This window comes from Thermobia domestica, chromosome 14 (assembly GCF_964235325.1).
Source record: "Thermobia domestica chromosome 14, izTheDome1.hap1.1, whole genome shotgun sequence".
NCBI classification, from domain to species: Eukaryota; Metazoa; Arthropoda; class Insecta; order Zygentoma; family Lepismatidae; genus Thermobia; species Thermobia domestica.
Window position 1 is genome coordinate 83,949,050 of NC_137467.1, and position 26,539 is coordinate 83,975,588.

At 36.3% G+C, this 26,539-nt stretch overlaps 1 protein-coding gene across 4 annotated transcripts in view; it reads left to right on the forward strand.

Annotated features, from left to right (window-relative positions):
- The first annotated feature begins 300 nt into the window (after window positions 1-300).
- LOC145670240 (growth arrest-specific protein 2-like) overlaps window positions 301-26,539 on the forward strand; it is a 370,305-nt gene continuing 344,066 nt past the window's right edge. For 2 of the 4 annotated variants that reach the window (XM_081738636.1, XM_081738637.1), the window contains exon 1: window positions 302-587. The gene's annotated coding sequence lies outside the window, so the exon portion shown is untranslated. Of the gene's footprint in view, window positions 588-26,539 lie in introns of all 4 variants that reach the window. The other 2 variants (XM_081738641.1, XM_081738640.1) reach the window with 2 other exon arrangements.

Consider the following 26,539-nt stretch of genomic DNA (forward strand, 5'->3'; position numbering starts at 1 on the left):
AAAAGAAAGAGACTTGGTTATACTAAATTTTAGTTCCATAGTTTACAAGCGCAGAGTTTGCTCTCACGGATTAAAAAATGTTTCATCAATTAGAAGATTGATACAAACTATGGATTTTTTAAAAAGAAATTTGCTAACAAATTTGAAACTTTGGAGCGAAAAGAACTTCCGCGTTACGATTTGTAAACTTTATACCCCTTTACTATTGATTTACCTGAAGCACAAGCGACATGAGCGCCGCGAGTGACGAGAATTGGAAACAAATATCGTCTGCTGCAACAGCTGATAGCGCGGTGTGTTTCTGTTTTCTGTATGTATGTGTGCGGGAAGAAGCACCAGGATTGTATGCACGCGGTTTGTGTGTTGTAAAAGTGGTTGTGTGTGATGGGGGCGTTGTGACCAGGTGGGCAGTGGTAACCAGAGTCTGCGACACGCGATTTCGACAATAACGAAGCGGCCGGAAAGTGAATCAAGAACAGAAGTGACGCTGCCTTCGATAAGAATGGCAGCTGGGCTGTATCAATCCCGGTGACATATCATTAAGTAAGAACAGCTGACCATAATAACCAGTGACAACTTACCAAAAGGTAAGCACAAGAATTAAAATTTAAATTTAATTATATTTAATTATTATTTGCAATATTCCAAACTTTTTCTCATCCCTTGTGCTGACTTAATTTATCAATAAATATTTATTAATCCGGCGTTTTGACTGTATTGTGTCAGCTGACGGGAATACAAAATATTCACCCTAACCAACGCTATGACCGACATCAAAGCGTTACGTCATAATTATCGACTTACTGATTCCACCGTTATTTCAAGCTTCTTGAAGCTCAAAATTAGTTTTCTTCAGTCTGCAGAACGTTACGCTGTCATTATTAAGTTGGTGTGAAATACCAACAATATGGAGGTGTATATGTTGAGTTGGATGACAGTTCAGACTTTGCAGTATTTTTGAAGTAAACAAACCAGACCGGTGTTTTGTATGTATTGACCTGCAGAATAAGATCTACCTGAAATAATTTATTGTGCATTCATACAATAAAGAAACAAAATACATATCTACTTATTGTTTTCAATTCTAAATCGTCAACATTAATTCCAAATCCGGTAAAAGAGAAAGAGGATATACATGTAGAAAAAATTAAACATATCTTACAGTTAGTATTTTTATTGTAATTTAATATAAAAGCACCGAGATTTATGAGACGGAATGAGATCCGAACCACTACTCAGATTCTATCACAAACAAGTATCTCCACTGATAATTAAACCCAGGACCACACGATTAGAAAGCTCGTACTTTTGCAATTTAGCCATACGGGAACCCAAGAGGAAATGCAGAAGTTTAATGAGTGATTAATATTAACAAGATTCATCCCAAAATGATGGACCCAGAGTTTCATTTAGGAAGGTATTGCCCCCTTGAGTTTGGGATATGTATATACATTTTAATAGTATAGTGAAGTATACTAATAATAAACATGAAACCGCTTATGTTGGTGGAGAGTACCAAAATGTACAATTTTTTCTTGCATCTTTCAAACGAAATTACGTTAATTCTTTTGTGGAGAGTTACATCTAGTTGAATGTTTCTAATTCGGTTCAAAAATATGTAAGATGCGGTAAACAACGGTTGTAGCCATGGGTTTGGTCATTATGTTCTTGTTGCATTCGCTTTTTTCGTGTCACGAATCCATTCATGTTGCATTGTTATTCATTTGTATATACCTTACTGGGTACGGTGGTTCAATGGCAAAGCGCATGGTATGAGTCCCTGGTTTGATCCCAACGTTGTGTTTGTGGTGGACAATATCATGTCCATGGGTTTCGTCGGAATTCTTCCGTTTCTACCCGTATTCTCATTACATGAATTCCCCGATGATAATCTGTCTCCTTTAGTGAATGACATATTTGGGGCAGGCGCGTAAACACGGGGAGGGTCCATCGGGTCCGGAACCCCGAAAAATAAATTCCTAATTCAACATATATTTGTACACTTTCTTAAATAAAACAATAATTGTTTAACAAAGAAATGATTGGTGCAGCATGAAAATTTGATCCTATACTTCATCTGTTCTCTTGAGCTCCTCCGTGGCTAAGCGCTTAGCGTACGCGCCTTTGGCGTGGGAGAACCGGGTTCGATTCCCGGCGGGAGCTCACGTGGTTCGGATTCCACGTTAATCAGTAGATCCACGTCTTATATAGCCTCGATGCTGAAAGGGACGTTAAACTCAACTCATCTGTACTCTTTCTCTTATAAAAACAATCTAGTTCTATCATTTTTTAAATTTTATTTATTTATTTATTTATTTTTTTGAAAATATAGGTGGAAGTATTTTACAATTATTTATCTCCTTTTTGGGTGCAGAATAATACCCGTTCAATAGTATATAGATGTAGTGGCGTGTAGTATTGGATCCCCTTCCCCAAAGTTTGGACTCCCAACAAAAGTTTCTGAGTGCTTACCTGATTTAGGGTGAGGGGTGTTAGAACTTAGTGTCCCTTTTTATCACATTAGGACATTAAATTGAATGTGAAATTTCATGGTGTACTTGCAGGGCATAATAGTTTAACATAAATTTGGTTTTATTTAATTCGTTACCTTATATTGGAAACGAATGGTTGAAAGTTACATTTCTGGAAACAGACGAACTGACTCGAAATTTCCAACAATTGTCGTTTCATTAAATAGGCGTGGTATATCGACTTCCTTAATGCATTGTTATGCATTCTTAGTTATGAAAAATATGCATCCAACCTTCAACATTACTCACGTATTTTCCTATTGATATCAAAACGAAAATATCTGTAACATTTTTTTTTCAATCAGAGAGATAGTTCATAACGCCAAATACTAAACTATTGGTATTTTGAGAATAATACCGGTGCAAACGTTAAATACACTGAAAGATGCCAGACAACTCTTTAAATTAAAATTATTCAAGATTAAGTTAAAGCAAGTGATTGATCTCATCATAATTTGAGATAACATAATGTGGAACAATTCACTCTCTTGAAGTGAAATTAAACATTATTTAGCAATATGTTAAACATAATGCCTGTTGGTAGAACTGACTGAGAGATAAAACTAAGGATAACCGGATCACTTGCGCCCTTCTTACTTCATACTCTGGGTTCCTGTCATGAGTGTATATTTAAAAATGTCAATTTAAGACAAACGAACCTGAACTTACGTTTATGCATCGAACTAATGTAAAAATATTAGAAAGGGTCATTTTAAGTAAAATACAAACATTTGTCGAGTTGTTTAAACTAAAGACTTTTGAATTAGACATCTTCCCTTCTCTCCTATAGTCCTAAGCTAAATAAAAAAATATATATAAATAAAAAATAGATGGTAGCTCGATGGTAGAGCATCCGCTCGACTAACGGGAAATTAGCATTCGATTTCTTACCTGTTCAGCGACCAAGTGTTAAGTTTTACTATTTCTTAATACTTACCATTTGGGTTGAACAGCTAAACATTTCCCAGTAATAAAGTATGTGGATAACAAATTTCTCGTTTTACGTCCTTCACTTATGTCGTTTTATCCTAAAGTAGACGGATAATTAATAAAAGAGAACCATTATGAAGTAACTGAGGCACCGCACGTAGCGACTCCAATAAGGGTAACTGTTGTTAACTTAGGAAATAGCGCTACACACAGACTACGACGTTCTCTTTCTATGTAATAAGGATTCTTCCTGGATTTCAAACTACAATCTCAATTATTGTAGGACTTTTTGAGAGTTTCAACAGTTCATTGGCAAATGACTGTAATAAAAACGAAAACGGAATCTTTTAGTTTAACGTCCCACGTATATGCCCGTTAGCCTAAGGGATAAGTTCCTATAGTAGATTGTAATTTAACAACACTAACTAAATGATTTAGCCACGTTATTACAGCCCACTTATGGAGGGTACGGTCAGGGCCGTAACTTGTGGGGGCAACTATCTTCCAGGGAAGCTCCCCGCCGTTCGAGGGAGATCCACTGTAAGACAAAATTTTCTTACTCCATATGCAATACGAACATGAAATTATAATAGGAGCATCAAACAGGTTTACTACAATACATAAACAAAACAGCACACTCGGTGGCTCAGTGGTAGAGCGTTCACCTCTGGTGTTTGGGGTCCCGGGTTCGATCCCAGCCCCCGCCAAGTGAACTTTGTGGTGGACAAACACCGTGTGCGTGGGTTTTCTCGGGGTTCTCCCGTTTCCTCCCACTTTCTTCATTCCACCATTTCATTCATTTCTCATAATCACCGTCTCCTTTAGCCTAACCGGCATAAAGTGGGACGTAAATCTCAAAGATTTCATTTTTTTTTCAAAACAGCACACAAAAGTTAAATAAATCGAAAATGAGTCGTGAGCCCAGTTCAGTAAAAAAAAAAAAAAAAGTGTGTACTATTAGCTGTCCTAGAAACAATATTTATTCGTATGGCTTTGAGATTTGTCAATATTGTCCCCTTAATTAATGTGTCATGTATGAAATGGGCCCAGAGGCGTGCGGGAGTGCCGACAGGCTCCGGAGGACCCACAAAATGTAAGGGAGGGGGACTATTTTCGAATTTTTAGAGACGGCCCAAAAGAACTTTTTCTAGGGGGCCCAAATATTAAGCTTGCTCCCCCCCAGAAAATATCTAAGTTAAGGCGCTGGGCACGGTGGCTCATTGGTAGACCTTTGGTGCGTGGATTCTCTGGTTCGATTCTCGGACAGGTAAGTTTATAGTGGACAACATCGTGTTCGTGGGTTTTCTCGAAGTACTGCCGCTTCGTATCATATTATCATTACAGTAATTCTTCCACCATCACTTACTTGCCTTAATCATTCGTCTCCCTTAGGCTAATGGACATAAACGTGGGACGTTAAACTGAAAGCTTTCATTTTTATTATAGCCATTTGCCAATAAACCGTCGAAACTTTATCGAAAAGTCCTACAGTAAGTCTGATTGTTCTGTTTGAGATCCAGAAAGAATCCTTATTACATAAAAATAGAACGTATTATTCTGTATATAGTGGTATTTCCTAAAGATTAACAAAGAGATGGAGTGGATCATTGGGTCTTGAGTCAATAGGACATGACCCACCACCAGGGACGTACGCAGGAATTTATTTCGGGAGGGGTCTAAAGCGTTTCGGGGGCGTCCAAATACAATTTGACGTTAAATTAAATGAAAATTTCTAAAATTGCCCCTAAAAGTAGATTACATTCACAAAAAAGTCGGGATTTCGGAGGGGAGTCCGGACCTGTAGGACCCACCCCCTACGCCCCTGCCCATTACCCTCCGTGACCCACTCTAACCTATCGACCCAATCTGCTCAGTGCATTGTAGACAGCATTTTTTATACACGGGTAAATTTGTCTATGTTTTACTTTGAAGGCTTCCATTTTCATTTGTTCCTATTTACTTACCTGAGTCGAGTATATCTAACTGAAAAAAAGAACTTTAGACACTTTTGAATATTGATATTTGTAATTGTAATAATAGCAATAGGACTTACTACTTAACTTTCGAAAGACAGCCTGTGCGTTTCTAGAGAAGCTGACTACTAGAGAAAATATACTTTTGAATCACCTGTAATATATGAATTATTATGTAAAAAATTGAATCGTAACTATGTGTGCGTGATCATCACGGCCAAATTGCGAAGGCAAATGTAATTACTTTTGGTATATAGTTGGGCCCCAATCCCAACTGGGACGTTATCATATCGCTTTCATTATAATACATATTCTAAGGGGGGAGTGAGTGTCCGAATTTTTGCGAAAAATTGAGTATCTCACAAGCCGTTAAACTTAAGGAGTTGAAATTCAGTATATTTCACAGCCTTGTCTTATTATAAGTATAAGCTCTGTAGTCAGCGGAGAGGAGAGCGTGGATCATGAGTCAGAGTTGATGATGATGGATTGTGGTGGGTCGGACTGGGTCATGGTGGGTAGTGGGATATAGTGGATCACAGTGGTTCAGAATGGCTTATAGTGGCTGGTGGGTCATGTTGGGTCGAGAGTTCAGTGGGTTGTGGGTCGCGGTGAGTAGTGACTCACGTGTCGTTTTCATTGACCCACGCCACGCCAAGTCTCTCTTGTAGGTGTCACTACGTGCGCTGCCTCCCTAACGCCAATAGATGACGCTAGCGTGAACTATTTGTGACAATTTAATTTAACCATAAACTCTATTGTTTGAATTTAGTTATTTGAAAATGAATGGTGATAACTAGAGACCGGATGTTTAGGCACTAAAAACCTGAAAAATAGGCAGGCAAATAGGCACTTAAAATTTAAAAAATAGGCAGTAAAATAGGCACTAAAATGTAACTCGAAATAATGAAGATAAATTCTCAATACCATTAAAAAATAGATTCAAGTCATGGATAATGTTCAAAGAATATAGAAACATACTTGTTTGTTAAATAATATCTTCTTTTACTATATATACAAAAACGAAGCATGTTATGCATTGGACATACTGGGTGAATCTGAAAGATGTGCACATACTTCGGGAGGTGATTCGTGACATGAAAAGAAGACAATAAGTGCTGTTGCATGTTGTCGAATTCATCGTGTTCGAGTGACAGGGGTGCCAAATTGGAATCGAAATCGACTCCTGACAATTGGGACGGGACATAAAGGAGCGCACATACTTCAGATGATGATTCGTGAAATTCAAGAGGAGTTTTATCTTCTTTTCATGTCACGAAACACCTCCCGAAGTATGTGAACATCTTTGAAGTTCATCCTGTATATATATTGTAACGTACCACGAGTTTGTGTTTACAAACACATAATATAAGTAAATATGTGTGTATTATGTTATGTAAATTATGTATTTTCGCAATGAAGGCTTATTTTGAAGAAAATGCATAGAATAGGCAATATTAGGCACTAAAGCAATTATTTAGGCAGTAAAGGTCAAAATAGGCAAAATAGGCAAAATAAAATTGGCTTAAATCGAAACTATAACCCCCCATATAAACTTTAAAACGTTATTTTTGATCATATCTTTAATATTAAAGAGTAGGCATTTTGCCTAACATCCGGTCTCTAGTGATAACGCTGAACATGAATGTAGGGCTACTTTGTTGTTTATTAAGACAAGGGCCCGTAATTTTATTTAGATTAGAGCGGTAATTTTTGCGTAACTATATGTTGATTGGTGGTCGTATTAAAAAGAAAAAGTTACATGTAAACAGTTGCAACTTTTAATTGAGAACGATTTTAACCTATATAGTGTACAGCGAACCGAAAGCTTCGACGAACAACTTTGCTTTAAGTAAACAACAGAAAATAAAAATAAGAATGCTTTACAGGTCGCGAACTCCAGCCTTGAAAGCCACAAATATCAACTATAGGAGGAAAACGTGCTGACCACACATCACATAAAGAATCTACGAGGCACATTCGGAAAGTAACCTCCGATTGGTCACTATGCGTAAAGTAGTGGCAGCAGCGCTACCATCTTTGCACAGACGTGTGCCGTAGACAGCGTTGCCAACATGTACGATAATTATCGAATCATATGATAATTTTGATTCTCGTAAGATGTACGATAGCTTATGCACGATAACAGGAAAGTATACGATAATTTAGCAATTCCTGGTAAAATTAAAAAGATCCTGAAGCGAACTGAAATTCGAAAAAAAAAATCTCATTCATTGCGTAAAGAAGAACACAAGTTTGCAACTCATGTTCCAAAATTTTTTTCAAATACTGTATAGGTTATCACTCTCTCGATGAGGTAAATCATGCAGGAAAATTAACGTTAATATTTCAATACTTTACATTGTTAGCTATATTTTATGTTTATCGTACAATTTACCAATTTATTTATTATTACTAAGCAATTAGTTGTTTGGAAAATTGCAGTTCAACATGCATTTTGAACAGCGATACTGCATGAGACGGCATATATATATATATATATATATATATATATATATATATATATATATATATATATATAATGTGATCTAAAAGACTACTAGTGTTCGTACCCCAGGCAAGTGCTCTCACCTGTTATCAAATCGGGAACCACGTGGACAGAAAACGCGCGTTAGCTATTCGATCAGAAAAAAGTAATTTACTAGTTACTTGAAGTAGATGAGTTTTTTACAAGTAAATAGGGTCTATATAATGTTGAAAGAGGATTACAGAAAAAAAAATGCGATTGACTGGTAAAGAATTGAACTTTTAGTCTTGTTTCCCATGTAGATTGTTAAATTTGTTTTACCTGTAAACGTTTCCATTAGCTTTCTCTTAATAATAATAATAATAGTAATAATAATAATAATAATAATAATAATAATAATAATAATAATAATAATAATAATAATAATAATAAATATTAAGATTAGAAACAAAGCATACGATAATTTTAAGCGAAAAACGATAATTTAAAGTGCTGCGTTCGATAATATCTTCTAATCAGGTTGGCAACGCTGGCCGTAGATCAGTCTGCATCCAGGCGTGGTAGAGTGAAGATTGTCTGATCACTAGTTCCACTTTTGTAGCGTCTCAAAATGTGTGCTGCAACAGAAAACCCTGCCAAGTGCGAGGTGCGACCTATTATACGTTTTCTTGCGGCGAAACAATATTCATCCGGAACTTTGTGCCGTGCATGGACCAAGTGTGATGACTGAAGGAGTTCTTCGTGGATGGGTTCGTTCATTTAAAAGTGGACGAACAAATATTCGTGACGAAGAGACCAGTGGCAAGCCATCAGTGGTCACTGATGAACTCGTTCAGAAAATTGATGGAAAAGTTCGTGAAAATCGTGATTATCATCTCTTCATGTATATGAAGAAGTGGTTTGCATTTCAGCGCTTTGGGGATGAGGAGGAGTTGAAAGATGCGGTCAAAGGCTGGCTCAAGGCACAAGCGGAAGATTTTTATGTTGAAAATTCTAGCTAGTGCAGAAATATGATAAGTGCTTGAATGTTTATGGAAAATATGTTGAAAAATAGAGCAAAAAACTAGTTTTCAGATGTATATAATAAATTCTTCTGATTTATTTTGGTGTTTCTTATTTAACCAATTGGAGGTTACTTTCCGAACGGCCCTCGAATTTTGCTGACAATAGCCGTATGTGTATTTGTGGTGGGTAACTTCATGTTCGCGGGACGTCTCGTGGGCTTTTTTTCTCCTAAATTCTCATTACACCAATTTCTTCTACTTATATCATTCACTTGCATTTCATCATCTGACGTCATCCATATTCTTTAGCACCTTGGACATTTCATTTCTTTGCCGGACTATTGCAAGTATCTAATCGCGTGGCTTATCTTTATTTGTTTTGTTCTGTATTATCTGCTCAGTAGTTCGCAGAAAGCTGATAATTACGAAAGTTTGTGTGTTAGAGAAATGTTTTTTTAGGAACAAAAAAATATAGGTTTGTAACCAATAATAGTCTACTTTCAGACATCATTTGCCTGTGTAAATGGTCAAGCGCACAATAGTATCTATACAACATCGTCGTAGGCATCATGTATCTTGTAGAATTAAGTTCGTATGGACTATTAATACCTAGACACAGTTTCTGAATATATCTCTTAACTCCTATTCTCAATGACTTACCTAGATACCAGTATTTTTTTGCTCTTACGCGACGTATAAAATTGCGACTCTATTGGTTTTCCTTTATATAAATATTGAAGTACAGATCCACTTATTTTATTTTAGTAAACATATGGATACATTTTAACAATTTAAAAGTGTGTATTATGTACACTCATATCCAAAATTATTGTCACATGTCTATAAATATGTTTTTGTAGGAATATAATTGGATAACGAATTCGCCCGGTATTTCTTATAACGTTAGTACGTGTATAATCGGCAAAGACATGTATGGTGGCAGATTTCATGTCAAAAGGACAGTAAATAAGAACAATAAAACGAAAATAAAACTTTTTTGTTCATTTAGCAATATTTTGTTTTAATTATTCTAATTTTCTTATTTATAATTCTTTTCCTACGAAATTTACCACAAATATACATTTTCCGATTATACACATAGTATCAGTAGTAAAAGTACCCTGCAGATTCATTATGAAATTATATTCTTACAACTAGACAGTTATAGATATGCGACAATCATTTTGGACATGAGTGTACCTAAAGTGTAATTTCTGTTTTATGTAAGAAACCGGCTAATGGTTAACTCCCTGATATTTAAATATTCTTAATTAGGGATGGTCAAAATTTTCCGGAATCGGAAATTTCACTTTGTGGATTCCGAAATTGGCCATCCCTATTCTTAATCCTTTTAAATTATGTTTCGCGTGATCGTATTTACTGCCTTTAGCAGAGTTTATTATTATTATTATTATTATTATTATTATTATTATTATTATTATTATTATTATTATTATTATTATTATTATTATTATTATTATTTCTGCTACTGTAATATGAAATCAAGGTTTCTAGGCAGCTAAGAAAATCCAATTGACTGCAATTGTAGACACCCCGTGTGCATTTAATGCAAAAGAGTGAGTAGACGGTGAGTTGCTGATGGAAGTTCTAATGCCGAAGCTCGCAGGCTTCGTGAAGAATATCGAGACCAAATTTGAGTTTTTCCGATTTTTTTTTTCTTTTAACTTTTATCCCTTACTAATATTTCGTGAATCGTAAATCTGAAGTGTTAAGGAAGCGATTCATATAACGTTTAGTGCAAAGTGTTGTATTGAATGGAGCAGAAAAGAATAAAGAAACAATACAAAAGCAATGAGAAAACTTAGGCTTTCAAAATATGCGTATGAGGAAGAATGGTGAAAAACTGGTGTCGAACATAAAAGCGAATAAGGAAGGGTTAAGAATAGTAGTGAAGGAAATTGACTATTAGTTGCAATTAGAAACTGGCTGTGAGTTTGATTGGAAAGAAACTGTATCTTCAGGGATGTTATAGAAGCTACAATGGAAGGAAAAGGAGGAAGGGGAAAGAGACTATATTTGATAGACATAATTAAAATAGCACATTGCTAACATCAAGACGAAAAGGTTAATTGGGTTATCATGGTGCTTGGAAGCTTTCCAATCGATTCCAGCCCGCGTTAAGTGGGCTTTGTGGTGGACGAATGCCAGGACTGTTAGCCTGGGAGCATAGTAGTGTAATATTAATTTTAACCCCTTTAATCCCACTGTTCCCATATGGAAACAATTTATTTTTATCAATTTTTGTCTGTCGATTATTTGTTGTGGATTTATTTCGTTTTTTACAATGAGACCCTACTACCAGTCCATATGCTACTACTAAAATCCTCTTGAGCTCCTTTGTGGCTAAACGGTTAGTGTACGGGCCTTTGGCGTGGGAGACCCGGGTTCCATTCCTGGCGGAAGATCATGTGGTTCGGATTCCACGTTAATCGGTAAAACCACGTCTCATATAGCCTCGCTGCTGAAAGGGACGATAAACTAAAATCAACAAAGTCAACAATAGTAAAATCCTCTAAATATATTAAATGAGGTCACAATCAATAAGTTTAGAACGAATTAAGAAATTATGAAACAAAAATAATTTGGGATTAATTGGGTTAAAAAAAGCTTTTCGCTTTGCGATAAGTGACATGCTAATTGCCCAACTCTACATTCCACAGTAGCTATAGTACACAAGCAAATAAGAAAAACACCCATATGAGTTCAAATTTGTGCATAATCTGATGGAAGAGGACTCTGACATGGGGAAGGAATTTTATAAATTAATGCTTACTATATTAAATGGTGATAATGCACTTATATCTCATTTTCTCTGTTGAGACCATGTCTATGTGTCTAGGGAATTGAATTGGCATAATTGCCAAATTTAGGAAATTATCAACTCTCACAATTTCGAAACTCATGAGCTAGATAGTTCCGAAATCAATATGTGGTGTGGCCGCAGGGTTTCATGGTTCACGTCGTTATTCTTATTCTTCTGCGCTGACACCATGTCGAATATCTTCATATACGGCACACATTCCTTTCCCCGGAAGTTCAGAAACAAGACATCATAATACAGTCCACTTTTAGAAACATTGTGTTCCCCATCACCACACACAAACAAACACACGCTTTATCCTTGGAAGTTTCACAGTTCCTTAATGATCATTATGAGGAGAGATGCATTGGTCGCAGGGGACCACACATTGATTCGCGTGGCCCCCTGATCTTGCTCTTTGTGATTACTGCTTGTGAGAAAACGTCAAGACACACATGTGTGTACAGAAACCTACAGATCTGGACGACTTCAGGCTCAAATAATGAGATTTGCAATATTCCGAATTAGCAGCACACTCTGAACGCAATCATTGGATTCAGAAGATTGCTTAAAATTCTAGCAGAACTTTTGAGACATCCTGTTTTCGAAAGAATTATTACAAAATGATTGAATTGTTAATACCCGAGTTCGTTGAGAGTTAATCATCATTTGAAGAGACGATTTTTAAATGTGTCACTTTCTCGTTTGAAGCCAAATTAGTTTGTACAGTGCCGAGCTACAAGAAGCCATCTCCACTTTCGGTGCTCTGTTTCAGGTCCTATTTGTAGTACGACAATAAGAATTTCTGACTATGTGGTTCTGTTGGAAGAAAGGTCAAGAAGTACGGAACTTTTAATGGGATCTGGAGTTCGATATTCTAACTGTACTTAACAAGGCTCGGGAAATCTCAACTGGGATTCTATGGTTCATTATTATAAGAGACAGTAATCATAATACTTTTTTAGAACATGTGTAAAATGACTGAATCTTCGTGTCGTGGATCTTTGTCTATGGATCTTCTTGTCGGCTAGGACGGTAATATCATTGAAGTATCGTGTAGAACTGTCGTTTAGACAAGAGTTCTTGATTTTCTTAAACATATTATCTGTTTAAGAACATTCAATATACAAATTGAACTCTTTTTCCAATGAGAAAACTGAAACCTCCCTCTGCAGAAGGATTTGGGTGAATGATAAACTTTTTACCATACAATGCAGGTTGTTATATATTAATCTCTTTACATATAGAATATCATTGCGGAAATGCCATACTAATGTTTACAATTTGTAATGTATTATCACGAAATGTCTTTTGTCTTTGTCAGATCAAAGTATCAATAACTCACTCTTACATGACGGAAGAATATTACAGGAAGTTGTATGTGTTGATTTACACATTCCAGACAATAAAAGAGAAACATTTGTAGTACGTATCATAACAAAAAAAAAAAAAAAAAAAAAAAAAAAAAAAAAAAAAAAAAAAAAAGATACGTAGATAACGATAAATCTTTGATTGACGAAATATCCAGAAGAGGCAGTGCTGTACTAAAGGTTGTTGCATAAAGGTCGTAACAGTTCATAATGTAATTTAACATATTATTTATTTGAAAATTGACAGTAGTTTCGCATCGCCAGAAAGTATGCACACTGCGGTTAAACAGAGCTAAATGTTTTTGCAAATGACCACCAGAACTCTGTTGCCACACGCAAGAAAACTTTCATGACTTTTCTGGATATTAGTGGATTAATTTCGCGAATTACACCACGAATCTTCTTGAGTGCATAATAATCACACCAGTAAAAGATAAAGTTTTATCGTTTCAAACTAAGGGATTTGTATACAATAATTAGAACATTTGGTAAATTATCTTTCCTTAGCTTGAAGCGATAATTTTTACTGGTGTAACTACCTTCATGAGCCGCCACTGAGACACATGACTCCAAAACAAGGAGTCACATGGGATCAATTATTGTTACCGAAAATATGATACAACAGAGCAACTTTTTCCGAATAACCTTTGCCATATTTGTAATGCCACAGTTTTTCACATGAAGAAGTATTTTCCCATATTTGTAATGCCATAGCTACTTTGCCACATGATAAACTAACTAACTAGATCTCCTCCGTGGCTAAGCGGTTAGCGTACGCGCCTTTGGCGCGGGAGACCTGGGTTCGATTCCCGGCGGGAGCTCATGTGGTTCGGATTCCACGTTAATCAGTAGGTCCACGTCTGATATAGCCTCGCTACTGAAAATGGACGTTAAACTCAAAATTAACTCAACTCTAACTAACTCTATGGCCTATGGAACCCGGAGGTTCAACGCCGCATTCACAAAAGCTCTCCACTGACTTCTATCCTTAGCCAACTGGATCCAGTTTCTACTTTGTATTTCTATTTCTGCGAGATCCATCTTAATATTGTCCACCCATCTGCGCCTAGGTCTTCCTAATGGTCGTTTTCCGATTGGTTTTCGAGTCAAGACTTTAAAAGCGTTTCTACTTTCTTCTATCCTAGCTACACGACCTGCCCACATAACATAATTATTTAACTTTAATAACTGTATGTTAAAACTTTTGTTTATTACAAATTAAATACAACTATTATGTAAAAAGTAGTTCACAGGATTCCAAAATAACGTAATACGTAATCAAATGCAGTTGAGTTCGTTCCTCTAGTCGCTGCCTTAACTTAGATTTGGGGGGAAAATGTTATTCTGGCAACACTGTAATTTCTATGGATGGCAATACTGAAAATTCTTTAGGTTCATATTTTCTGATGTAGAATAACATTATCTATGATTTTGGTAAGTTGCATTTCATTATCTTCTTCCACTTACGAAAAACGAGCAAAAGAAAAATGGCAAATGTTATATTATTTTTAGTACCTCAGGCTCTTAAGAACCGAAGTATGATCTATTTTTGGGATGTCGAATGCATACCAGAAACCCGCTTCTCGAGATCTCAGTTTTTGCTCTGGTACCTCTTGACAGGTGGACGAACGGACAGAAATACCTGTTTCATAAGACTTCCCATACGTGAGCGTAGTATAGTTTGGAAGTTTAAAATAATGATCTACACCAGTGGTTCTCAAACTTTCCGATAACGCGGACTCCCTGTTCATTCGGAAAGTGATCTGCAATGCTATCTGAAATTTCACATGGTATTAAAAAAATATACTAATTAGAATTACCACTGACAAGAAAAAGATGAAGAAAAATAATTCAATAAGTAATTTATTCTGAAGATACATGATTGTGTCCTAGTGAACAAAATTTCAATTGAAAATGCAGTAACTTTCAATACATTTTTTTTTTTTTTAAAGGAAATCTACTTGATAAATAATGTTTTCAAATGTGGGGTCACTAATGTAAGTAATGAAATTCTTTGTGTTTTTCCATAATTGTATTGAAATCTGAAATAAGTGTTGTAACCATGAATCTCAGGTCCGAGTCCGATTCCACATTAAGACGATTTCGTTTTAACTGCAAAGAGCAGAAAAGATCTGCTCACATAAGTAAGTGGTAGAGAAAGACATCAAATGTTGCAGTGCCTTTTTAGACAACTCTTCATACCCACTGCGCACACGCAACCAAAAGCTACAAAGTTCATTTTCTTTGAAAACTTCTTTCCATGAAGTATCGCAGGATAGTTCCAATAGCTGTTCTTGTTCTGTGTTAGACAGATTCATACCTTGTATGTCATGGATTTCTATATTAATGAAAATATTTTCAATCCAAACCATTACCAGGTTGTGGGACAGGGAAATATTCTCGAAAACTTGCAGCTAATGCTCTCAAGTGTCCTACAAATGTTTTGTGCATTTTAGCAGATAGTTTTTCACCTGAAGAATCAATAAAATCCTAGAGCACTGGAAATGATTAAATTATTGTTTTGTACTCTTACTGATCACAGCTGCAGTTTCTTAATCTTAAAAATACTTTTTGCATAAGAGTTGAGAGTTCAATTTTATTACAGCACTTTTCAATTTTTAGGCATAGCGGACCACCTGGCTAGTTCCCGCGGGCTCCCTGAGGTCAGAAGACCCCGCTTTGAGAACCACTGATCTACACTATAAAGCAGGAGTGTCTTTACATAGCAATTTCTTTAAGAACATCGTTTTGGCACTGAAACCATGAAATTGATTTTTAACTCAATATACTTGGGTATAAAACTGAGTCACTTGAAAACTGAGTGATATAAAAAGCTATTGCAATGAACTCTTAAATTTTGAATGGGAATTTGTCTCGCACGCTAGGCATTAATAATGAATGTGTGTGACGTTAACGGAAAGGAGTACAGTGTAGATAAGATAATTAGAACTCTCATGGCATGCCGACTGTTGCTCTGGTGGAAGTGAATAATTCAATTTGACATTCAAAGTCACTTGGGAGGATTTCTGATAATGCATGTTGCTAATATTAGTCAAGGTAACATGGACGTCAAGATAACCAAACAAAAAGCATGGTCAAATTGTTATAGGAAGTATAGTACAAACTTATTTTTATCAGCTGTTTTCTTTTCTTTAAAGTTTAACGACGAAGCTTAAACATATCCGATCACTGGCAATTTTACACTGAAAACATCAACACTGAAACCCACTGGTATAGTGGCTTGCGACGCACCTTTGTTGTACGGAATCCCGCGGGTTCAATTCCCGGTGGGAAAGAATTCAAATTTTTGAGCGTATTATAATGGTTCGGATTCTACACTGTTTCATATAGTCTCACTGCTAAAAAAATAATAATAATAATAATAATAATAATAATAATAAAATAAAAACTAATCTTCAGTGAACAGCAAGAACAGAAAACGGGAAAGAAATCAGCCGGAGGTTATAAGACTAGGCAATGTTTGAAGATACGATCTCGGTATTCTGTGATGAGACTGAGGATGAACTTTGGAAATTCTTCAGTCAGAGGGGATCGCGGTGGCTCAGTGGTAGAGTGTTCACCTCTGGTGCGTGGAGTCTCTGGTTCGATCCCAGCTCGCGCCAAGTGGGCTTTGTGGTGGATAGACACCGTATGCGTGGGTTTTCTAGGAGTTCTCCGACTTGCTTCATTCCACCATTTCATTCATTTTTCATCATCACCGTCTTCTTTAGCCTACCCGGCATAAACGTGGGACGTAAAACTCAAAGATTTCATTTCATTTTCTTCAGTCAGAATGAATTGTTCTAGGATTCGGACCCAGATACATTCAAAAATTCGTCTCAAGGAATTCGTTTATTTTGAAAATATAAAACTTTTGGCCACATAGGGACTTTAACCCAAGGGTGAAGAAAGGCTGTGTGATAGGTTTTGAATTGACCTATTTTTTGTGGTATATTATAGTTATTAGTTACATAACTACGTTAATAATTTATACGAAAATATACTGCATTTTAGTAAATTATTATTTGATATATGTAACTTCAGAATTATATTTTTCGTGTATCCCGTATTCCATACATAACAGTATTTTTCACAATACAACCAGAAGGCCGCACTTTATGATTCTGAAGGCCACAGATTCCCCACTCCTGCTTTAGCCTCCTGGAGAAAAGTAGGGATTTCGTTCATTTTCTAAAGGAAATAAAAAAAAAAAACAATGAAAGTTCGTCCTTCCACAATTGCTTATCGTAGTTGAAGGCATGCACTTTCTAAATAAAAATTGTGAAGTTTGGAGAAGTGTTTACATAATTTTTTGAAAGCTCATGTTTAGCAGTCAACTGCACAATTAATGAAACATTTAAGAGTAGTTTTAAGCTCCGTTGTCATATCTCCAAGTTGAATTGACACGCTTTTGAAGCTCCTGTCTTCACACCCGGTTAAGACTAGAACTTGCACATATCCATGGAACACAAATACAGAAATTTGAAATCATGACAATGGACAAAGATAGAAATGATCAAACGTGAGGATTGTTGTAAAAAGTTCCACTTGAAATCAGAAACTTTTTTTTTTTTTTTTTTAAGAATTATAAGATTAGAAGTCCTTGAAGTGTTGTGTGCTTAGTGATTAGGAGAGAAACAATGAGCTTTGTTGAGAAAAAGCAATTTTGTAACAGTCATATTTTACATGTGCTTACATCGCAGCAAAAGATAAACTTATCATTACAACAAGTATGTGCGTCACTGTTAGGAGTATATGTGTTTCACTGTTAGAAGTATGTGTGTCATTGTTAGGATTATGTGCATCACGGTTTGGAGTATTTGTGTCACTGCTAGGAGTATGTGCATCACTGTTAGGAGTATGTGCGTCACTGTTAGGAGTATGTGCGTCACTGTTAGGAGTATGTGCATCACTGTTAGGATCATGTATATCACTGTTAGGAGTATGTGCGTCACTGTTAGGAGTGTGTGTGTCATTGTTAGGATCATGTGTGTTACTCTTAGGATCATGTGCGTCACTGTTAGGATCATGTGTGTTTCTCTTAGGATCATGTGCGTCACTGTTAGGATCATGTGTGTTACTGTTAGCGGTAGTGATGAGCGCAAGAGTCTTGGTCTTGCAGTTTTTGCGAGAGTCTTGCATGCAAGACCAAGACCAGGAATCCTGATGCAAGACCAAGACCATACCTGCAAGACAAAGACTCTAGCGCAAGACTCTTGCATAGGTATCTGTACTACTTAAAGAAGGAGATGGATTTCTTGGCTTCAGTAAAAATGCTGCTGGAATAAATGTGTTCCCAGTAGCTTATGCAATCCTTGTGAGTGGATTTGCCCCTGTAGCATATAGCTACTGTATGTCGTTTTCTGAATTGGTTGTTCGCGTTTGCTGTAGATATTGCTCGTTTTCAAGCCACACAGGTGTCATCTTGCGCCATGTGAGCTTTTTTGGTGGAGAAACACTGTGTGTGTGGATTTTCTCGGCGTTTTTCCGTTTCCGCCTACTTTCTTCATCCTACAATTTCAGTCATCTCTCATCATTACCGTCTTCCTTAGCCTTGATGCATAAACGTGGGACGTTAAACTAGATACTACTTTTCATTTCAAAGCATTTAGTGGTGTTCTTCCAAAACAAGAGAAATGTAGTATTGAAGATCGGTAATATCGTACAACATAGGTGTCGACTACATGCTTATGGCCTTGGCTCCGAGACTCAAGCATCCTTTGGAAATGTTTAATGTGTGCTCATAAAATTAATATCGAAATAACATTTTTATGACATTGACAAAACCTTAGTGCATGTGACCACAAGTTTGATTTTATGGGTGGATGCTTATACGTTAAATAATTGTTTATTAATATAACTTTTAGCCTCCTTAGGTATACGGCACATCGAGGATTGAGCGATATAATATTATACTACAACAATAAATCTTTAATCTTTAACTATATATAAAACTACACGAGTTGACATAAATTATTGAGCACTTCCTGTAGGGCTAGTAGGGACATGGTTGTAGCTTTTCTTGATAAACCCACAGAAAAATTGCGAAAAGTGAATATTTTTAATTTTTAGGGAGTCTAAAGAGAGGATGAAGAATTTCCCCATGTTATTTAAATGGGCGTTTTTTTGGGATACAAAATTTTATCTTTTAGATAGTTGAAATAAAAAAAAAGAAACGATAAAATTATGGGTTCAAGAGGTGCGAGGCCATAGACCGAGCAAAGATAGTGTGTGGGGGCTTCGCCCCCGGATGGGCAAATTCAGGAAATATGAAGAGCAAGTTTACGAAATTTACTGTTGATGCAAAGGCCGATAGATCAGTGATGCTAGGTCCTCAAGATAGAATTTCCCTCAGGAATGCTAAAAAATACCCTTTTTAAAATAAAATTTCCCTTATTTTAGTTCACCATAATATACATAATATTTTAAAGAGAGCATTATTGCGTATCTATGGATTCTTATACTGTGTTTATATCTCCACACCATACTTTTGATCTGTTATTACTTCAATGTTATCTTGTATAATGACATCCCCAAGCCAGACCGCCGAAGGCTTGGGGAAAAATAAAGTGTGTGGGATTCTGGAAAGAATGCCACCGTCTTTCGTCATACTGCCGCAGTGCTTAGTAACATAACATTTGTTGAAAGGCTAAATTTCCCTACATTTTATCTCATATTCGTAAAATCTCCCTTTTTCTCTCCATAAAATTTCTTTGCTAAATCTCCCTACGCCGCGGGAAATTTCCCTCAACCTAGCATCAGTGCGACAGATAAGAAATGCGAGGCCGTAGGCCGAGCAAACACGGGGGACTGAGGGCGGAGCCCCCAGCTAACCAAAGGCTGGTCTATATTATAAAATTTAAAGTGAATATTTTTGTGATTCCTAATTTCTTGAACCACTCGACTCTGGTGCTTGGGGTCTCGGGTTCAATCCCAGCCCCCGCCAAGTGAACTTTGTGGTGGACAAACATCGTGTGCGTGGGTTTTCTATGGGTTCTTCCATTTCCTCCTACTTTCTTCATTCCACCATTTCATTCATTACTCATGATCATCCGTCTCCTTTAGCCTAACCGGCATAACCGTGGGACGTAAAACTCAAAGATTTCATTTCATTTTTACTCCAAGTATCTGGGATTTTAATCTTACCAATATTGTTTTCAATGTTTAACCTCAAAAACATTTTTAACCTCGACAAATATTTTACCTTTTTAACCTTTAAAAAAGAATAACTTCAGCACATATTTCCATATATAGGATATGGATATGTACGGTTACCTGTGAAGATGGTAACGGTTTGACTGCAATAACAAACTCGGCCGAGATACTAGTTTTAGCTGTATACCAGTGTTGGCAAAAACCATGAAAAAAAACAGTTTTTTCTTTACTCCCGGTTTTTTGGGTTTAAACCAGGTTTCTTTTGCTTTAAATAATTTAGATATTTATATTACATATGTGGAGAAATAGGTTTGTTTCGCTTTGGTGTTATTATGCAACAATAGGGTTATGCTGGAAGGGGTCACATAAGCTTAAAGCGGAATCCAAATCGCTTACATCTGAGAGAAACTGTTCTCCATTTGGACTCGAAACCGGGACTAATTGGCCACAAAAACGGTGAAAAAAATGAAATCTTTGAGTTTTACGTCCCACGATTATGCCGGTTAGGCTAAAGGAGACTGTGATAATGAGTAATGAATGAGATGGTGGAATGAAGAAAGTGGGAGGAAACGGGAGAACCCCTAGAAAACCCACGCATACGGTGTTTGTCCACCACAAAGTTCACTTGGCGGGTGAACAAGCACAAGAGGTGAACGCTCTACCACTGAGCCACCGCGGCCCCTGCACAAAAACGGTGAGTCTGCCGACTCATTCACGAAGGACTCCTGATAAAAATACGTTGAACTGATCTTTACATACTTTTTCATATAATTAAGAGTCATTTCACAAGGACAAAAAATAAACAGTTGCCCAAATGAAACCATTATACAGAATTATATATAAATCGGGAAACTGCTGCCTTAGCTATTGGGACAATCCTGTTATTACTTTAAATGCAAAGCATTCCCGTTATTGTTTGGCATGTAAAATTTTATGGACAACGTATCATAATCAGTACGCTAAAACTGAGGTATTAAATTACAAATTTAGTATGTAGATATCATTCAATTAAATTAAACTGGAAGTCCAATCCGAGCTAATGTTGGATGCTACGTAGGCAGTCGATAAATTTTGCCAATTTCTTTTAATATATTTAAGCAACCTCAGCTTCTTTATAAAACAGACATTTAGGCAAGCAGAAATATACATTTTGGTTTCGTTTCTTATGTTTAAGCTTAACATCCTTATGTTGTACGTAGGTTATTAAGAAGACTTTCACTTAAAGTGACATCCGACCCACTGCTTGGTTTACACTTGAAAAATGGGTTGTGATTCGACCGAGAATTGAACATGAGACGCCTTGATTAAAAGGTGAAAAGGTGATAAAGCTAATGCAGATGGTTTGATATGTGGAAACGTCACCATGAAGTTCATACGATTTAAAGCATTTTTCGTTTTTTTAAGGGGATTGTTAAACCAGCCAACCCTGCTGTATATTAAAAAAAAAAAAAAAAGAATTAGTTTTCGTTTAAGAGTTATCGTGAGGAGTAACGGACGGATAGAACGACTAACATTATGTACTTATAAGACACGCTGGCGTGATTCTCATAATAAAATATAGAAAAGTAACATGTGTATAAAGATATTTGAAAAGCTACAATTTCTATTTCTGTCTGTGACTGGCTTAATTTACTTATTCTCTTAAATTTTGTGTCTGTGTTCGTGCGCTTGATCTTCGTGGTACAGAGTAGAAAACTGTGGCGTAAATTACTTTTATATATACAGTATGTATCAAAAGTATCTCTGTTATCTCCCTGACAGGGTATCTCTGTTATTATTAGAGTTACAAAAAATGTAAGAGGAAAAACTACCTCCAAATATGATGCTTTCAATCTAAAGTGAAGGAATTTTTAAAATCGGACTAGCCGTTTGGGCTGTACACTCTTTATGTGCCCAATATTAAATGAAAATGCAATATTGCCATTTACCTGGGCCCACAACATAATTGAATGAAGTTACTATTTGACATGGTGGCTGGCTATCGACATGTTAGGCTAAAAGACAGTGACTTCATTCACTTATGTTCTGAGCCCAGGTAAATGGCAACATTGCATTTTCATTTAACATTGGTCGGCGGGAGCTCATGTGGTTCGGATTCCACGTTAACCAGTAGGTCCACGTCTCATATAGCCTCGCTGCTGAAAGGGACGCTAAACTAAAATCAACTCAACTCATTTAACATTGGACGCATATAGATTGTACAGCCCAAACAGCTCGCCCGATTAAAAAGAAAAAAAAAAAATCCTTCATTTTAGATTGAAAGCATCATATTTGGAGACGGTTTCCCCTCTTATATTTTGTTGTAACTCTGATAATAACAGAGTTATCCTATCAGGGTACTTTTGAGACACCCTGTATTAGTAGAAGAGGCCGTTATTATCTGCCTACAACTGTATTTGTCCACAACTGGTGACGTATGCAGGATTATTTTTTCCCCTTCCGAAGGGTTAAATTGTGTTGTGTTCCAACATTGGTTTTGAGGATATTTGAGGCTAACTTCTCACTTGCAGTCGAACTTCTGACCACCAAAACATGTACAGTAATTTCTGCTCTATCAGAGAGTCTTTAGAATCTGTGTTCATTCTTACATAACTCAATTGTTATTGCATAGATATGTGCATGTGTCACTTGCACAGAAACATAATTCATCAGAATTGTTACGTGTATATTTTGCACCTTTTTGTGTTCATTACATAACAATGATACGTGTCTATGTATGTATATGGGTATGATTATACGTACTACATTCGTAATACATGAGGGTTTGTTTATGTGGATTTGGATATACAGTACTTCCTCATTTTGGTGATTAAAAAAAAAAAAAAAACATGTTTACTTTCTGATTTGCTGTTTTAAGATGATAGAAATTATTAAAGTAGTGATAACCACTCTGTTAATACTGTTTCCATCATTTGAGATACCATAGCGGCAAGACTGTATTAGCATACTTTAAAGTGAGGTATGTTAGTTCATTGCATTTTCATATATAAATATTGGAGAGTTAATTTAACTTTGACATAAGAAGACTTCCGAGTTAACTGAGTGGTTCATTCTTTTAGTTTGATGCATGTGGTCCTGCTTTCGATTCCTAGTAGCATCTTGTTAATATTGCAAACATAAAAGAAGTGAAGGCCATAAACCTAAGCAAGGAGCTGTTTCTTAAGATCTCAAAATGTTGCATTCTTGCTACATGAGATCGAACGGACGAAGGCTAATGGTTCGAATTCGGAAGGTCCTGGGTTTGAATTAAGTGGTCGGCAATCCTCGCTGAGGTTTTCCGGAGTTTTCCCTCGGTTCCACTATTCTAATTCATGGATAGTACCGTACATTTTAAATATAGGCCAAGGCCGAATTCCATCCACTTTCTTTTCCATTATTGTTGTAGATTGTTACAAATTTCTGGGCACATTGGTCTCGAAAGCTGTATTTGATTTCTTTTTTTAAATAAATTAAAATGTGTCTTGGTTATTGTGATTTAGTGGTAACTTAATATTCTCACATGGGGGAAACGTACTTGAGCGTACACCAGGCCCGTATCCAGGGGGGCGGGCCCCCCTTAATTTTTGCTGCCCCCCTAAAATTTTCACGGTAGGCTTGCAAATGAACTATAATATGGTGATGAACTATAATATTGTTGGATCGAGCCCCCCTAACTTCAGCCGCCCTCCCCCCTAAATTTTTGGGCTGGCTACCAGCCTGGCGTACACAAATGTACCGGTATGTAAATCTGATAATAGCTCATTAGTATGTTCGAGGAGCGTTTATTATATTCTAATTAATAAGCTTAAAGGTGGAACAACATAGGTGAAATGACGAAACTCTGTAAAACGATTGCGTCATCCAGCAAATCAGTATTCTCCAGAGGGTAGATGAGATTTGCATTGGTGAATAGCAGCCATGGAAACTACAACTCAATGCATAGGAGCATTATTGTGCAACTTTCGTAGGCATAGCTGGGTATGAGGGCACCTAAAACCGAACGATAAATTGAACGATACTTTTAGTTTTGTTAAGGAATGATGATGCATCGAGTTTCGTCATCCCACAGCTGTTTCGCCATCTTTAGGTATAGAATATAATAAACACACCTCGTAGATATTATTGTTTTCCATCTTCAACTCGTTATTGGGAGACGGTGGCTTAGTGGTAGAATGTTCACCTCTGGTGCATGGGATCCCTGGTTCGATCCCAGCTCGCGCCAAGGGAGCTTTGAGGTAGGCAAACACCATGTTCGTAAGTTTCTCGGGGTTCTCCCGTTTCCTCTCACTTTTTTCATTCCACCATTGCATTCATTTCTAATCATCACCATCTCCTTTAACCTAGCCGGCATAATCGTTGGACGTAAAGCTAACATTTTATTTCATTTTCTTTTCTTTATTGGGAAAAAATGTCGTTGTGATAAGTTTTCTCCGTGGCTTGTACCAAAATTTTTGTCACAACGATTGGGATATGATTATACTCGAAAAATAAGCCCATGCGAGAAAGTCGAAATATCGTTATTTCATCGAATTACAAACTTTGCAATATATGAAGTAGTAAGATTTCCTTTTACGCCAAAACGCGCCCTTTATTGATTCCTTTTCAACAGTTTATAAGGGATTTGGTTTATCATCCAAAACTACTGTATACATTTAGCCTTTTCTGTCCGTGTGTTCAATCAACCGGGAGACCAAAAAAAAGAAAAGAAAAAGAAAAAAGAAAAAGAAAAAAGAAAGAAAGAGAAAAAGAAATACTTGATAGAGCACCATTAATGTAAAAGTTACGAATCGAGTTAATTGATGGAGGTGGTCCATCTACCGGAAGTGGTAAAAGTGAACCATTTCCAATCTTAAAGCTGGTCGCTATAAAGCAAAAGCGTTAGTACATACAGAGAGAAGCTGCTTCTTGCAATTAATTAAACGTCACAAAATCTACTACAACTTGTGGTTTCGATATTAATCTTTATAGAGCAAAACGATAACAGATAGCGAGAAGCATTTCTTTTTGAAATAGATTTAGTATTCTAATAGATACAATAATATGATATTCAATCCGGAAGTAGCAAAAACCAACCATTTCCGGTTTTAGCGTTAATTGCTAAAAACTAAGAAACGGTCATAGATAGCGATAAGCTGTTTTCTGCATTCAATTAAGTGTCTCAATAACATATTCTATCTTTACTCAAATCTCTTTACTAAAACTAGAAATGGTAGAAATTTTCTATCATTTCTACTCTCAATACTGAGAAAATATCACGCCATACAAACCAAACTTCATTCACTGGTGTACATGTGACACTCATACTTGCTTATTATAAGCACACTCTTCAATTGCAACATACCTAATTAACTATCTGCTCAATTACTTTCCTATACCACAACTTAGCCTAATATTTAACAAGTTCCTACGCTGTATTTCTGTTTTTGAATAACTATTATTATTATTATTATTATTATTATTATTATTATTATTATTATTATTATTATTATTATTATTATTTTAACAAAAATTGGATTAAGTCCAAAGTCCAACTTCGACGTCTCACAACTTGAAACCCTTTTTGGGTTCGTCGTCCGCCATCTTAAATTACCACAATAGCAAATAATGTTGCCAGATCGTGCTAAATATCACATCTTTGACGTAAAAAGTCCAAATACTAGGCATATACTGTGAACATCCATCGTTGATATCATTAGCACCACATTTAATACTGTTCAGATTTACCAATTGATAAAGCATACCGTATCTAACTGTGCTTTTTTACGAAGCCTTGCAACATGCCAAAAGATTATTGTTAATGTTAAAGTAAACAAATGTACCTTTTCTTTTTTACTTTTCTTTCCATTACAGTATTATATTTATCAATTGTTAATTAGCAGTATGTGTGTGTGTGGAATTTCATCAAATTGAGACCGTTACGCATTACCAGTCATAAATTTGGCTTGATTGTGCCATTTTTAGCAGCGAGAATTGGCGTGAATAATATGATCTGGTTGAAGTACTTTCGTCAAAATTAGCTCTCTAATTTTACAATTTGCATGCACTCTGGGATTGCGTGAGATATTTGTTGCATTTTCTCTCTTGCAGCGCAGTCTAATGGAATAATTTCTTTAACTGGCACAAGAACTTTTTTTTTATTTTATTTTTTCCTTTCTTTTATTTTAATGTTTTGTGGAAATTTCCCGTTCTCCTTATTGTAGAGCCTTGGTGAATGTGGTTTGGGGTTCGTTTTCTGGCAGGGCAAGCAAATTTTTTGCACTAGTCTAGTTTTGAGTCAGTTGGAAAGCTATC